General features: G+C 33.9%; 2 protein-coding genes and 1 pseudogene across 2 annotated transcripts in view; all 3 read left to right on the top strand.

The window, feature by feature from the left end:
- The window catches only part of LOC136810677 (protein inturned-like), a 101,302-nt gene that overhangs the window by 22,255 nt on the left and 65,066 nt on the right, over positions 1-13,981 (top strand). The window lies entirely within an intron of this gene.
- The window catches only part of LOC136810678 (WD repeat-containing protein 36-like), a gene marked incomplete in the record, with an annotated part of 49,598 nt that overhangs the window by 7,703 nt on the left and 27,914 nt on the right, over positions 1-13,981 (top strand).
- Positions 7,798-9,288, top strand: LOC136810680 (uncharacterized; annotated as a pseudogene).

The raw sequence follows: 13,981 nt of genomic DNA, 5'->3' as shown, positions 1-13,981 counted from the left end.
GCTGTTAAACTGTGTAAGACGATTTAGGGCTAGTTGTTGATACTCTGTAGAGATTTAATGAATATTAAGATTGACACTCTTATGCGCCTCTTCGTTTCAAAATGTTACTCTTACTTTCTAATTGCATCATCAGTCTAGCCTTTAGCCTGCTGTTAACGAGTGTAGGCTATTTAATGATTTTGTTCAATTCCGTGGTTGTCTTGAAAGGCTTCCCTCATCACCTTCTTAACACTTGATGATGACGTTTATGTATGTTTTGTCGGTAGGGCTAGGACAGATTTATACGATGCTACCATTTTTTAAATAGATAGTAAACAGTTTACAGTCGTTATTGGCAGTAAATTGAAAAAATAGCGGTGGTAGAGTTTGGAGTAAACACTCTGTAAACAACTCCGTCACTATATACTCCAACCCGGGAGTCTCAAATTCATCCAGCCTTTCAAAGTATTTCCTTTTTAGTGACCATGTGTAGGTAGTTAAATATTGATTACATTATGGGTTGTCATTTCGATTGGTTGTACCTGTCAACTTATATTGACATAGATCACATTTCATTTTACAAATTCATTAGGAATTTTCATCTGCAGCGGTTTACTTTAGTGTGACTGGTTTATCACGTCATAACACACGGATGTTGGTGAAATTAAGCAATACTCGCGTGTGAATACACCTTCATGCACACACAATCATGCAATTTAGCCACTGATTAAAACTTTGTTTTGACAACTTTGTGTCAAACTGGTGCTATTACTCAGAACATACTTTTTTAGAAATTTCATCAATTTTGACGAGAAGAGATTTTGCAAACGTTCCATTGAGCAGTCCGTACTAAGTTTCAAAGTCGCACATTTTTTCGCGAAAAATATCGAAAATGTGAAAGGAAGTATTGATGTTATAACGCGTGACGTTCTTCACAATTCACAACTTAGAGAAGTTTAGATAACCCGCAAACACGAACTCTTTTTGACATACACTTGAAAACTTCGTGCTAAAGATAATTGTACAACACATCGAAAGATTGCCAATCCTTACATATAGGTCATCATTAGCAAATTGTGACCCACATCCCTAGTTTCTATTAAGTCCTCAAATCCATACTCCTTGCCTATACGTTTTTTTAATAGGAACAAACTATGTAAGAACAAAAGGCTTCGATTGCCAAAATATTAAAAAACAAGTTCAGAATATTTTAAGACATTGCAGACTCTATTTCTTAGGAAAATGGACAAAAAAATCAAAAATTAAGAACATCTGAAGGCTTATAATTATAAAAATGCATATTTCAAACTTAACTTCAACAAATACAACAGTGGGACCTAGAAATTCCTTAAGTTCTTGAACTTTGAAGTTTCTGTAAGTATCGGGTCTGGCACAGGGGATAATGGAGGTGTTCCAGAAATCAGCCGCTTGGAAAACAATCAAGTCGGTCGCGAATAAATGAATAAATTTTACTGCAATGTTAGGACACTTCATACCTACTAGTAACATCGATTACGATCAAATACTAGCTAATATGAAATAAATATTTGAATGAATGAATGAATTAAACTGCTGCCGCGAATATTTTGAGGTATAGATATGTTGGGACCCAACTGGTAACTTATGTGACATCATTTACAACTAAATACCAGAGAAGCAGTTTAATCCTTGAAAGAATAGTGTCATCGTATGTAATAATTTGCTACATATTGATGACGAAACCATTTCAATACATAATTCTGTGTAATTAAAGTTATTTTTAGCTTATTTATCATTTAAAGCAAGTCAAAAAGTACAACTCGCCATTGGAGATGAGAAAAAACTGTGGGATGCTTTTGATCTCTCGAACGCCTTTTCAAGAGGTATCTCAGTTTCGTGACTGATGTTTATTATGTCTTACAAAAAGCTTGATGGTAGACACCAACACAGACTAATGAGATATATTCATTATAACTCTAATACGTCATAAGGATGTTTATAAATTTTTCACTTACACTACCGAATCTTCTATGCTAGATGTCTCAAGAAACTTCTCGATTTTCCCAGGCAGCAATTAAAATCACTTACAAAACACAATTAAATTTCTGCTGAATGGAAGTTCTCTTCGGTTTTTTCCTCTTCTTCCTCGAGTATGGTTCTCATCATTTTGGGTTAGTTGCAGTTCGTGTCCAAAATGACAATTTTATTTCCCATTTCCAATTTTTTTACTTTAGTCTATCATAAAGTAAGTCTGCGACCGCAGTCGGGGGCGACCCGAAGGCTCCTCTTTCGATAGCTATCTAGCCGAAGGTGAGGAATTGCTTCACTTAGCCTTGATCCTTCTCTTAATTGCTGAGCATCAAGCAGAGGGGCGCGAAGTACCATTTTGGAAATATTATCACATGTATTATTGCATCGCATCGATTATAAACGACTTTAGTTGACATGACTTTAACCAAAGAACACACTTCCAGTTCCGGGTCCTTACCTCTATTTTGTTATCATTATGAATAGTGTAACATGGTGGTTTAATTAACGAATTTGATTAATTAATTCGTTTGAATTACCACTTAAAGAAAATCCGGTGTTGGTAATAAGGATGCATTAATCAGTACTTGGTAACGCTCCTGTTCCCATGGGAATCAAAGAATTTGACTTTCAGGAGCACTAACAAGTAGTGTTTCGCCCCTGTCTCATTTCAATATAACAGTGTTATGAAATCACCTGCATCTACGATATGACTAACCAATCTTGGACAATTCTCTTGATAAGATATACAGCGCTAATCATATAAATCATGCGTTTTTATTTTCTATCAAGTAGAAGGAAACTATTGTAAGAAGTTTTGATATTTCATTCATACAACAGTCAAACTGCTTACTCTGGTATTGGACTTTCTCACTACCTCTAGGGAACTAATAGTCGCGGTTGACACCGCGAAAAAGTAAAAATTGCATTTCGTGATAGACGCGCGAAAATTAATTCCCGTGAAAATTAGTTACCGAGAAAATTTCCCGAAAGTTCCCTTTAGGTAAAAAGTAGCAAAATTTTGACACCGTTGCATGGTTTCATAGGCTTTGAATTTTCTTTACGGTCAATCGATGAGCAAAAAAAAATTTTCTTTATCGAGTGATGAAGACTTATGGAGCCAACAGAAGTATTGGAAATTAAGTACACCCCTGTGTCACAGACCCACTGGGACCCCAGCCCTTCTGGAAAATTTGGCCCCAGGTGGGAGAAATACCCTTCAATTTCAGCCCCACTGGAATATTCACTTTGATTTCATCTCTATTCGAAATCTAATGTAACAAATTGCACTCTAAAACCACCTCACTGGAATTTTAAAGCTGGGGAACAAACGAATTTCTTTTTCTGCCCTCCCTTGGGATTTCAATAGAAATTTGTGACACTGTTACAAATCTTAAACATCTTACACACGCACATCCTTTTTTAATTACCGCTTTATTTTGTCTTCATTTCATAAGAGCTACGGAGATAATTGTATTCAAGAGTATTTTCCTTAGAGCACATTGACGTAAAGTAGCATAGACTTTAATTCGTGTACCTTCTGGCACTTTGAATTTCTCCTGTGTTGGAGCATCTATTTTGAATATTCTGAAACATAAACTCGATGAAGAAATAACCATCTTTAATCGAATTCTTTACATTCCTGCCAATGATTAGATCATGTTCGCCCAACTTTTGTTGTTTAGATACAAAAATGTTTATCTATCTTTGGTAGTTGACAAACATTCTAAAATAGCATTGTTTGTTTGTTTATCAGCTACAGATGAGGGTTGATTCCAATTATCCTCATTAAATCGGATTTTCTCTGCTTTTCTGAGGCACGTTCCTCTACGTTTGTGCTTTATCAGAGGGTAAATCGCCCTCGTCATCCAAATTACGCCCGCCTCATTCGAGAAGTTGTGTAAACTATGATAAGGATTGCTTTATTTGTTGATTTTTGTTGCCATGGTTTATCACCTGCATCTTTAGGCAGTCAGTACCTAATTTTTCCTGGTATTCCTCGTCATACACGTTTTTCTTATAAGAACATCCAAAATTTTTGAAGCCTTCGGATATTCTTAACTTTTTGAGTTTTAAGCCTTAAAATGATCTTAACATTTTCTTATTTTCACTATTTTTTGAGCATTTTTGTCTATTTTCCTAAGAAATCGGACTTTTAGAGACTGCAAAGCCTTAAAATGTTCTTAATATTTGGCCATTGAAGCCTAAAGTACTTCTCAAAATATCATTTATGTTATAGATGTTCGATTCATTAACTAATTAATTAAAAGTTTATTGAAGATATTTTTTGACTGAACAAGTTGAAAACGTATAAATTAAAGCTTTAAGAACTTCAAGAAAATCAAGTGCCTTGAAATGCCTTCCTGATATTATTTTGGTGTTAGTAAATAAATATTCAAGCAGTATTCTGTGAAAATTTCATTTGAGAAAACAGCAGTATTGAGGTGACAGTAAGCATTCAAAGTTTAACATTTGAAAATCAGTTCTTGTAATGAAATGTGTGTTATTTGGTCCTATTTTTCTAAGAATTTATTTGAAATTTATAAAAATATACTCCAAACAAGTTAATTAGAGAAGGCAGTGAAAAAAATATTTAAGACTTGAAAGGTAATTGTTCTTACATTCTACAGAGTTGACATAGGAGTCTCCATAACTCGAACATACACTGAGAAAGCGAAATTATTCGAATCTTTGAAATGTCGAGTTAAGGAGACTGACTGTATTTATTTAAGGCATTGTTAACTGAAGGGAAGAGGAAACTTTTTTGTTTTAAAGAGGTATTCTAGTTATTGAGGTTCGAGTTATGGAGAGTCCACGGTAACACTAAAATCTGAAATACGTCGGAAAGAAGCCCAGAATGGAAATCAGTGTTGAAGGAGACGCAATAAACATTCAAAGAATAAGAACTGTAGAGTTTTTTTTCAGGTTTTTTTTTTCAACACCGATCCCCATCGGAATATCAAACAAATTTAAAAGCGCAGCGGGCTGACCAAGACTAGATAAAAATTACTCGTTACAGAAGAAATTGGAGTCATTCCGTACTTACCTAAGCCTATCCAAAAATTCTCTAAACAATCATATGTGCCAAAATGACCAAACTTCCGATAGTAGTGCTGCGGTACAGCCACTTTGAGAAAAGACAAAACCAAGTTTGCAGAGTTTTTCTAACCAGAAATTGGGGGGGGGGTGGTGTCCGAAAGAATATCTTTGTAGATTTATTTTTTTGCAATAGCATTTAAGATAATAGGTGGGTTTACATCTGTAGGAGAGAATCGATTAACAATTCCCATGTCGATAACAATTCAGAACATAAACGAAATAAAAGCTCTAAATCACTTTTACGTATTCTTAAACGTAGTCGATCTTCCTCTCGTTTAGGCCATTGTTTCAAGAGGTTGGTTTGGGTACCTCTTAGAACAATGAACGTAATGAAGAGAAAATCCATGGAAGATTTGAAATTCCAATTCATTTTAAATCCGTAAAAAATTGGAATACAATTTTGATGATGATCTTTTTAAATGGAAATTACGCAAATGATTTTTTTAATCAAGCTACACTTCGCAAAAAACCATAGAAAAACCATGGTCGTGTTAACACTGCAGACCTTCCTAAATTAAATCCATTAACAACAAACAAAGAGATTTATGATAAATGAATACACTGGTTTATCACAGTTCTTCGATTGGTAACAGATAATTGATTTTGCTTAAGCCTTCTGATTGGTCATTTTTTCATTGATAATCTCATGTTTAAGTCATTCGAAATTCGTAAACGTATTGATTATAGAGATTGTACTCCATTTTCTTGGAAGTTTTGAGATTAATCGTCCTCGCGCATCAACAACACTGATTCATATGATTCAATTTTTACATTTTTTCTCTCTTTTTTATCTTTTCTGTTTTACTAAAATATACTTTATTGCACGAAACGCTCCTTTTGTTCATGTTAATGTATCTTCCTCAATAAAATCTTTTGTTTTAAGGGAAGCCTCTACTCTACCTTTAAGACAATAGAGCTTACGACTTTTAATCAAGGAAGATCGATTAAAAGTTACAATACTACGCGTTCGACTCTTTGTTAAATGCACGTTCTGTATTATAGTCAACAAAGGATTCTCTTAACTACATTTTAATTAAGGAAGGTCTGCAGTGTGAACACGACCCATATCTGTATTCTGTGATAAAATTTCAACCAATGAGAAAGCTTAGCGAGAATGAATTATGAAGAAATTGGGATGAAATATAAAGAAACTGTACTATTTCCAATGTATTTTTTAATTGATTTTAGATTCTGATTCCTAGATATAAAGGTCGTGTTCAGACCAAGGTTTAAAGCAATTAGGTCTACATGTTTCTTTTATATTCCTTTTGTATTTAACGGCACGCTTCTCATTAGTTAAACCAAAGTTTAAAAAGGAATCACCCTCTGGTTTAAAAAAAAAGTTTTTATGATTTCGTTACATTTCTCTGAATAGACGAAATCAGAATTCGCAAGTGAAAAGCATGCTCCTTTTGTAAATGAAGAAAAAAGACATGAAATTTATGACTTAGAGACGCTCGGAGCATCTCTAGCAGTAATGGCTTCAACGAACACGAATTAGCGTTTTGCAGAGGGATTCCCTGAAATCTTTTTTGTTTCAAAGTATCTCAAGAGAGAAGATGACATGATTTCAAGTTAGGAAAGGAGATTCCTCGAGATCGCCAATCGATGATGACAAAAGAAAAGTGATTATAATTTAATTCCCATATCAGCAAAGTACTATTTAAAGGGACATAACAGTACTTGCGAAATTTGTAAACAAACTGTATGCAGCGAATACAAAATCAAAACAAATGTCACATGTCAAAATAAAAAATCAAACCAAATATGGCTAATTTTGATTGTTCAATTGTTTTACAAGTTTGTTTTGAACACGTGATTTTAATTGTTCTTTTTAATGACACGTGGTTCGCGCAATGTTTACATTTTACTACTGTAATGTCCCTTTAAACCTTAAACTTAAACTTTCAGGTCTGAACACGACCAAACCCACCCGAATGCAATCTTGGTTTACGAGTGAGAAAGTGTGTTCAATATACTCATGGAGGTAATAAAAATATAGATGGAGAGTCAATGCCTTTTGTTCTATTCTGATTTATCATCGGAAGCAAACAGCTGTTTGGTTGCTTTAGGAATAAGATGATTAATTTTGGGTATACTCGTGGGAATATTTAAGTTCATAAAAAACTGAATAAAAAGATGTTGGATTTTTAACAACTCTATTGTGAGATAATAACTTTGTTGATCAAAATAAGAAAAAGGTTGCCGTAACAAGCACAAAATCCTATATTTCTAAGGGTCCCCTCTCATAAAATCATCGATAAATTTCAAAAAGAATTCTATATTTACGATTAGGTAACCTTTTAATTAATCATCCATCAGAATTTGAAAGCCCCCCTCCCTTTTAGACGTAAAGATTTCTAGTGAAGAAATTTTTCAAGGAAAATGTGCTGAAACACTCAAATTAGCACTGTGTTCGCCCAAAAATACATCGATATGAATCATCATAGAACTTTTGTAACCTGACTTTGAGAAAATTATTTTTGTATCGCGTTTGAACAAGAACTTTTTGCATAATAAGTTTATTTCAATCAGGATAACATTCTCACTTCTGTTCTTATAAATTTACATTTCGGATTTTTTTGCTTCCAATGATGGTACATCAAAGAAAAGCCGCTTTGAATAGATTTATAAAAGATTTGAACGATCGTTTAGGTCATTACCGAGACGTTTTCTCTCCATCTATATCTTTATTACCTTCATGATATACTGTAAAATAAAAAAAACTATCTACAGTTGATTGATATTTTCCAATGCCAGTTGGTGTTGTTAGCGCAGTAATGAAGTTCAGAATTCATAAGAGCAAAATTATTCTTTTATTTGGCTTATCCACATTTTGGATCTTTGGGATATTTTTCTTCCGTTCTTTTAAAGGTATTTATTTTGGGCATTTTAGGATGTTTGTTTTCGGCATGAAAAACGCCAAGCGCCCATCTTTCTATTTTTTTCTATAACAAGAAAGATTTTACTTCAATTTTATCCATAACCTTTCATTGTATGTTGTTGTCCCTGTTTTTGTATACTGTATTGTTATTTCATTTGCATTTCTTGAGTTTGCACCTCCTGCTGTCTGAAATCTTTTTTTTTTTTGCATAAAAACTTTGAATAGACCTTCCATTATATCTGTCTTGTCTATCGGCATTAAAAAATCTCTTTCTCTCAAAGAACAGCAAATACTGTGTAAGTAAACTTCATCTATGGACGCTTCTGTTATGTCCCGAGGTTTATCTTATATGTCTTCTCGTCTTTAACAGGTGAACCATTGGTGAAGTACAATCAGAAATGCACTCACAAGCATACTTTACCACAGATGCTACTTGCTATAAACTTCAATTTCCCACACTACAAGAACATACCAACATTGAAAAAGCTTATGAACCCTTATTCAAGAAAGTCATTTTTTGTGGTGCAAAGGAAAATAAAACTTACGAGGCTGATTTACTTGTGGTACAAGAGAATCGTGGGTACCAGGGCTATGTGTGTCTCATCAGAGCGATTGAAAAATATCCAACTGGTTTTGTTGGATATCTTTATAGCAACGATGACGTTATTTTAAATTTTTGGAATTTCAATGCAGACCCTCATAAAGTATGGCTTGGAAAACGAATTCATAAAAGATTCATTCATCGACTTGGTTATGAACCACCAAATTGGAGTTGGTTTAAGGGATTTGATGGTGCTAAAAGGTGCGAGAATGTCTTCAGGAAGATCAACAATGGTTCCGTTAGCCAATTGATACCAGGAGAATCAAGAAATACGGACGCATCATTCATTACAAAAGCTTTAAAAGTTTTTAAACGGAATGTTAATTTTGAAAACACAAAAATTGTATGCGTTGTCGGTCGCTCAGATTTAATATATATTCCAGCAATTCATTCGCAAGGGTTTAAAATCATTGGAAATATCTACAACCGTGAAAAAGTTTTTTTGGAAATCGCAGTACCATCGATCACGCATTATTTGGATTTGAAGGAAAATTTCATTAATCTGAATGGGAACTATTACAATGATATTGTAGGGTACTCGAAAGATTATTGGAGTGGCAAAGCATTTTTTGACACCCATAACATAAACACTTCATTCACACATCCGCTGAAATTATCTAATCCATTATTAAAATCGTATGTTGATGGAGTTTATGCGGGACTGATTAAAACATTTAGAGAACAGTGCAATTGGTGAAAATAATAGATGAAACTTCTATCTAGTCCCTTCTTTTTGACGATTCTAATAACGCTTGCGATATCAATATCCATCGGTAAATTCCAAAAGCGATGCAATTAGACCTGGGTACGAAATTAAAGGGATAATCAAATAGTATAAGATATTTGGTGTGTTTTCATTCCATTGTCATGAGCAAAACCTATGAAAATAATTTTGTGTAACTATTTTCTAAAGTCGAAATATTCAAGTTATAAGCTTTTTACTTTTAGTAACAGAACAATAGAATTTCAACGTAAGAACCATTTAGGAAACCATTTCAAATAGTGATATCTCGACTTAGGAAAATAGTTAGACAAAAATATTTCCGGGTCTTACTCAGGACCCCAGAAGGTTTGTGCGGCAAAATATCTCAAACCATCTGATTATCCTTTAGATACAATATTGTAAATTTTTTTGTTATTTTCTCGTTTTTCAAAACTTTTAGCTCGGGCGAGAAATTCGATTTTTTGTCTGTACATAGAGCCGATATCTACGGCTAATTTCAACGGGTATTTCAATAGCACATCGGTATGCAAACGTCATGATGATTACTTTAAATATTTGAGCGAAATTCAATCCCACAATCCTTTTCATATTGATTCGTAATGCGTGTAAGTTATTACTTTTGTATTGTCAATAAGTGTAATTGACTTGCAAAAGCAATCAATGCAAGGGATGATGGAATTAAAACTCGGACAAATAGCAATTTTGATGTCTATTTTTAGAATGACTACGGTATGCTATTTAGGAGGGGTTTATCCTTCATGGGTTTTAGGTTATATTCTGATCCTTATTACATCCCCTTCTTTCTCCCAGACCCACTGGGACCCCTTCCCACTGGAAAAATTTTCGAAAATATCGTCCCCGGTGGAAAATTATCCTCCAATTTTTGTCCCTACTGAAGATAATCAAATAAACCAATCCTCACTGCAAAATTTTATGCTATTTTTTCCACACTGACTTTTCTGACTTGAAAACAAAAGAATTGCAAATCCCCAGCCATAAAAAAATATGGGAATATCAATGTCCATCGAGTTTCAGTCTATTACTTCTATCCTCACTGGCTGGAAAAATCCTACCGGGTATGTGACACAGGAAAAAATTTTCGATTTCCAAGGTTGGAAATTTTGGTTTTATAATTGAAGGTTGGAAATTTGAGCGATTGCCTTAAGCTGATTTGGAAAACGTAAATTACCCATAGGTTTTGTAGAATAAACCAATGCCCGTGAAAAATCAAGTGAAAAAAACCCATATCGAAATGACAATTTTCCAAGGCTGGTTGGAAAACATGACTTTTTGGGTGGGAAATTTTTACTTTCCAAACAGTTTGGGAATTGAAAAATAGGTCAAAAATCAATGTGAAAATACATATTTTTGTAAATTTGATACCTCGGGTTGAAAAACTAGACTTTTTGGGTTGGAAATTTGTGTTTCTCCCAAACAGTTTCGAAAACGTTAAAAATCCATGTGGAAATTATATTTTTCTAAGATTGAGCGTTTCTTGGAAAACTAGACTTTTTGGGTTGGAAATTTGTGTTTCTCCCAAACAGTTTGGAAAACGTTAAAAATCCATGTAGATATTACTCTGCATTTATTCGAATAATTCGGTTACTCGAACGAGGTGAGACGGCGTTATCTTTGGATCTGCCTACCCAACTCACTAAGTCAAAAACACTCGATTATTCGAACTTCCAGTTATTTGAAGCTATTTCTATTCCCCTTAGGCCAATTATAGGCTAAATCACCCTCAGTTATTCGAATTTTTCCTATTGGGAGATCGTCGAATAAGAAGAATATTGATTTTCTGTGATTGAAACACTTTTTTTCTTCAAAAAATCAGGTTTCAATATTCATGTCTATTTAAATTTAAACTCTCCAGGTTCAGCAATGTTCTTCAAAAGTTCAATATTCTCCAACATTTTCTGTATAAATTTCATCTTTTGAAACCTGGTAACAATTTGTTCAACATTATTATTTCTTCAAAAAGTAAAATTTTTTGTGTTTATTACATTCAACGAGTGCTCAACTTAACCACAATGCTTCAATTCACTCATAAAAGTCCTCCCCGTTAAGGTTAAGTTGAAAATCTGGTGGGAAAACGAATCTTTCAGTTATTCGAACTCTCGGTTATTCGAAGCAAATTCTTACTCCCCTTGGAGCTTCAGTAACCGGGAGTCTGCTACAAGTTTTTTTAATAAGCAAGTGCTGTCTGCTGTCTGCCCCTTTTGGTCAGGCTCGTGTATGCTTAAGCTCTAAACGAGGGGTAAATCACTCGAAAAATTATCGTACACCTCTACAAAAAGTCAAAAAAAAAGTCAAAAAAAAGTCAAAAAAAAAAAGTCAAAAAAAAGTCAAAAAGTCAAAGAAAAAGTCAAAAAGTCAAAAATAAAGTCAAAAAGTCAAAGAAAAAGTCAAAAATTCTTAGAAAAAAGTCAAAAAGTCAATAAAAGTCAAAAAAAGTCTTGAAAAAGTCAAAAAGTTTCTTGAATGAGGCGGATGGGTGGAGCAAAATTTATTGGCGGTTGGTGTTTTTAGACAGATTTGGGCGGAAAATGTTGGACGCTCAAAGGCGGTGGGCGTATTTGTTGGAAAAAGTCAAAATGAAAGTTTGAAAAAAGTAAAAAAAAAGTCAAAAAAAAAGTCAAAAAGTTAAATAAAAGTAAAAAAAAAATAAAAAAGTCAAATGAAAATTCAAAAAGTCAAAAAGTATCGTACACCTTTTTTCAAGTGATTTACCCCTCGGCTCTAAAAGCATCATCCAGACATAGAATATACCATGAATTTAATATAGACACTGGATAAACAACGTATAAAACAGTGGCAGAGCGAAGCATTGTTATTCTTTTGTTTAAGAAAACAATCGAGGATCTAGCTTTGTCCGCAAAGGACAATTGTCATGGCAGCTCGAAGTTCTCTGATTTTGAAAAATGATTAATAATCTTACTTCTAAAAAGTCCTCTATCTTTATCTTTTTGTACTTTTACTCGCCAAAAATTTGGAAATAAATGCTAAAATACTTAACGGATACAGTATTAAATCTGGTGTGACAAAAACATCATCAGACAAGAAAAATCAAACAAAAGGCGTAAAATGACACAGAATATTAAGTTGGCGATATCTTTCTAATAACATCTTTCTGAGAAGAGCTAAGATTGATATATATTAGGCTTGAGTGTCTTGGCTTCACCGTGATATGAAAATATTTTGGAGGCTCGTGGTGGATCGGTGGTTTTATTGAGGTTAAAGTTTGAAAATTTCTGGTGTCAACATTCGAATTTTTATACATAAAATGTTCTTCGTAGCTTTCTTGCGAACTTGAAACGTCATAACGACACATAGTTAGCAATTATTTTGATGCGTTAGCCTCTCTAAAGAAAACTTCATTTTCATTTGGGAATTGAAATGACTGTGTTAAATGAAAAAAATGATTAAAATTTCACGAAAAACCGTTTAATGAGGAAGGAGAGTGAACAATAATGTCATTACTGCGGACAAGGCTAGAACATGAGAAATCATTGAAAATATAGCTCGTTGTTTATCCAGTGTCTATAATAAATTCTTGATCTATGAAATTTGTACTAGTAATCTCATGGTTATAAGGGAAATTCGGGATAAATTTCCCGAGGTCAATTTAAAACATTTCGAAATTTGACCGAGGGTAATTTATCCAGAATTTCACGAAAACAAGCATGGGATTCCTGGTTAATCTCATGGTTTGGATTGAAATTCTAACAATTTTGAAAGTTTGAAAGACGTCAATTTAACACTGGAAATCAATCTGAATATTTAAAAAGAGGTCTCAAAAAAGTGGAAAAAGTCATAGAAACGCGAATCGAGTTTTAATTGGATAGTATTCCATTATTTAAGCCTTTGAAGTTAGTAAGAAAGTCGAAAAAGGTGATGAATTTCCAAACGATGCAAATTTCACTTTTGCGGGAAATTACCTAAGGAAATTACCGAAAAAAATTACAAATTAACGTAAGCAAAAACGTCAATCGAATTTCAATCAACCATGAGATTATGCAAACAATCCATTCCCCCGGGGGGGGGGTACTAGGGTTGGCGAATGAGGGGTATGTGCGGACGGGACCTCCGAAAACCAACCCTTAGAGAGACTGACTTTTGCTGAAAAGGTGACCCTTAGAGAGACTTTTTGAATTTTTTTTTTCAATTTTTGAAAAAAGTGATACCCTTAGAGAGACTTTATTACAATTTTTTCTCTGGAAATCAAAAAATTTCCTAAAAATCTTGAATTTTCCGACCCTTAGAGAGACTAATTTAAAACTTTCTGGTTTTTCCGACCCTTACCTTAGAGAGACTTTGAAAGGTGAAAAAACCGACCCTTACCGTCCGCAGATACCCATCATCCATTTTTGCCTAAGTACCCCCCCCCTCTCCCGGGAATCCATTCAAAAAGCGTCTAGATTTTAGAAGGAGTGGACTGTAGCTAGTCGTGGAATGTCTTTTTTTACTTGACCACCTCCAAACCTTTTTAATTTAATGGAGAAAAATTAACGACTTGAAAAATATTTTTTAGGTTGGCGTATATATGTTTAGGAAATCTGTAAATCAAAGCCTTCATCATATGCTTATAAGCGTTATGCTTATAAAAACAAGTACAGTACTGTATCTATCCAAGGACACTTGTATAGCGCTATACAAGTATGGCGCGCCAAAGCGGAAATAAATACTA

This window comes from Clytia hemisphaerica, unplaced genomic scaffold (genome assembly GCF_902728285.1).
Source record: "Clytia hemisphaerica strain Z4C2 unplaced genomic scaffold, Clytia hemisphaerica genome assembly, whole genome shotgun sequence".
Lineage (NCBI taxonomy): Eukaryota > Metazoa > Cnidaria > Hydrozoa > Leptothecata > Clytiidae > Clytia > Clytia hemisphaerica.
Note: the sequence above shows the minus strand (reverse complement) of the source record. Positions and strands in the feature narration are given on the sequence as shown.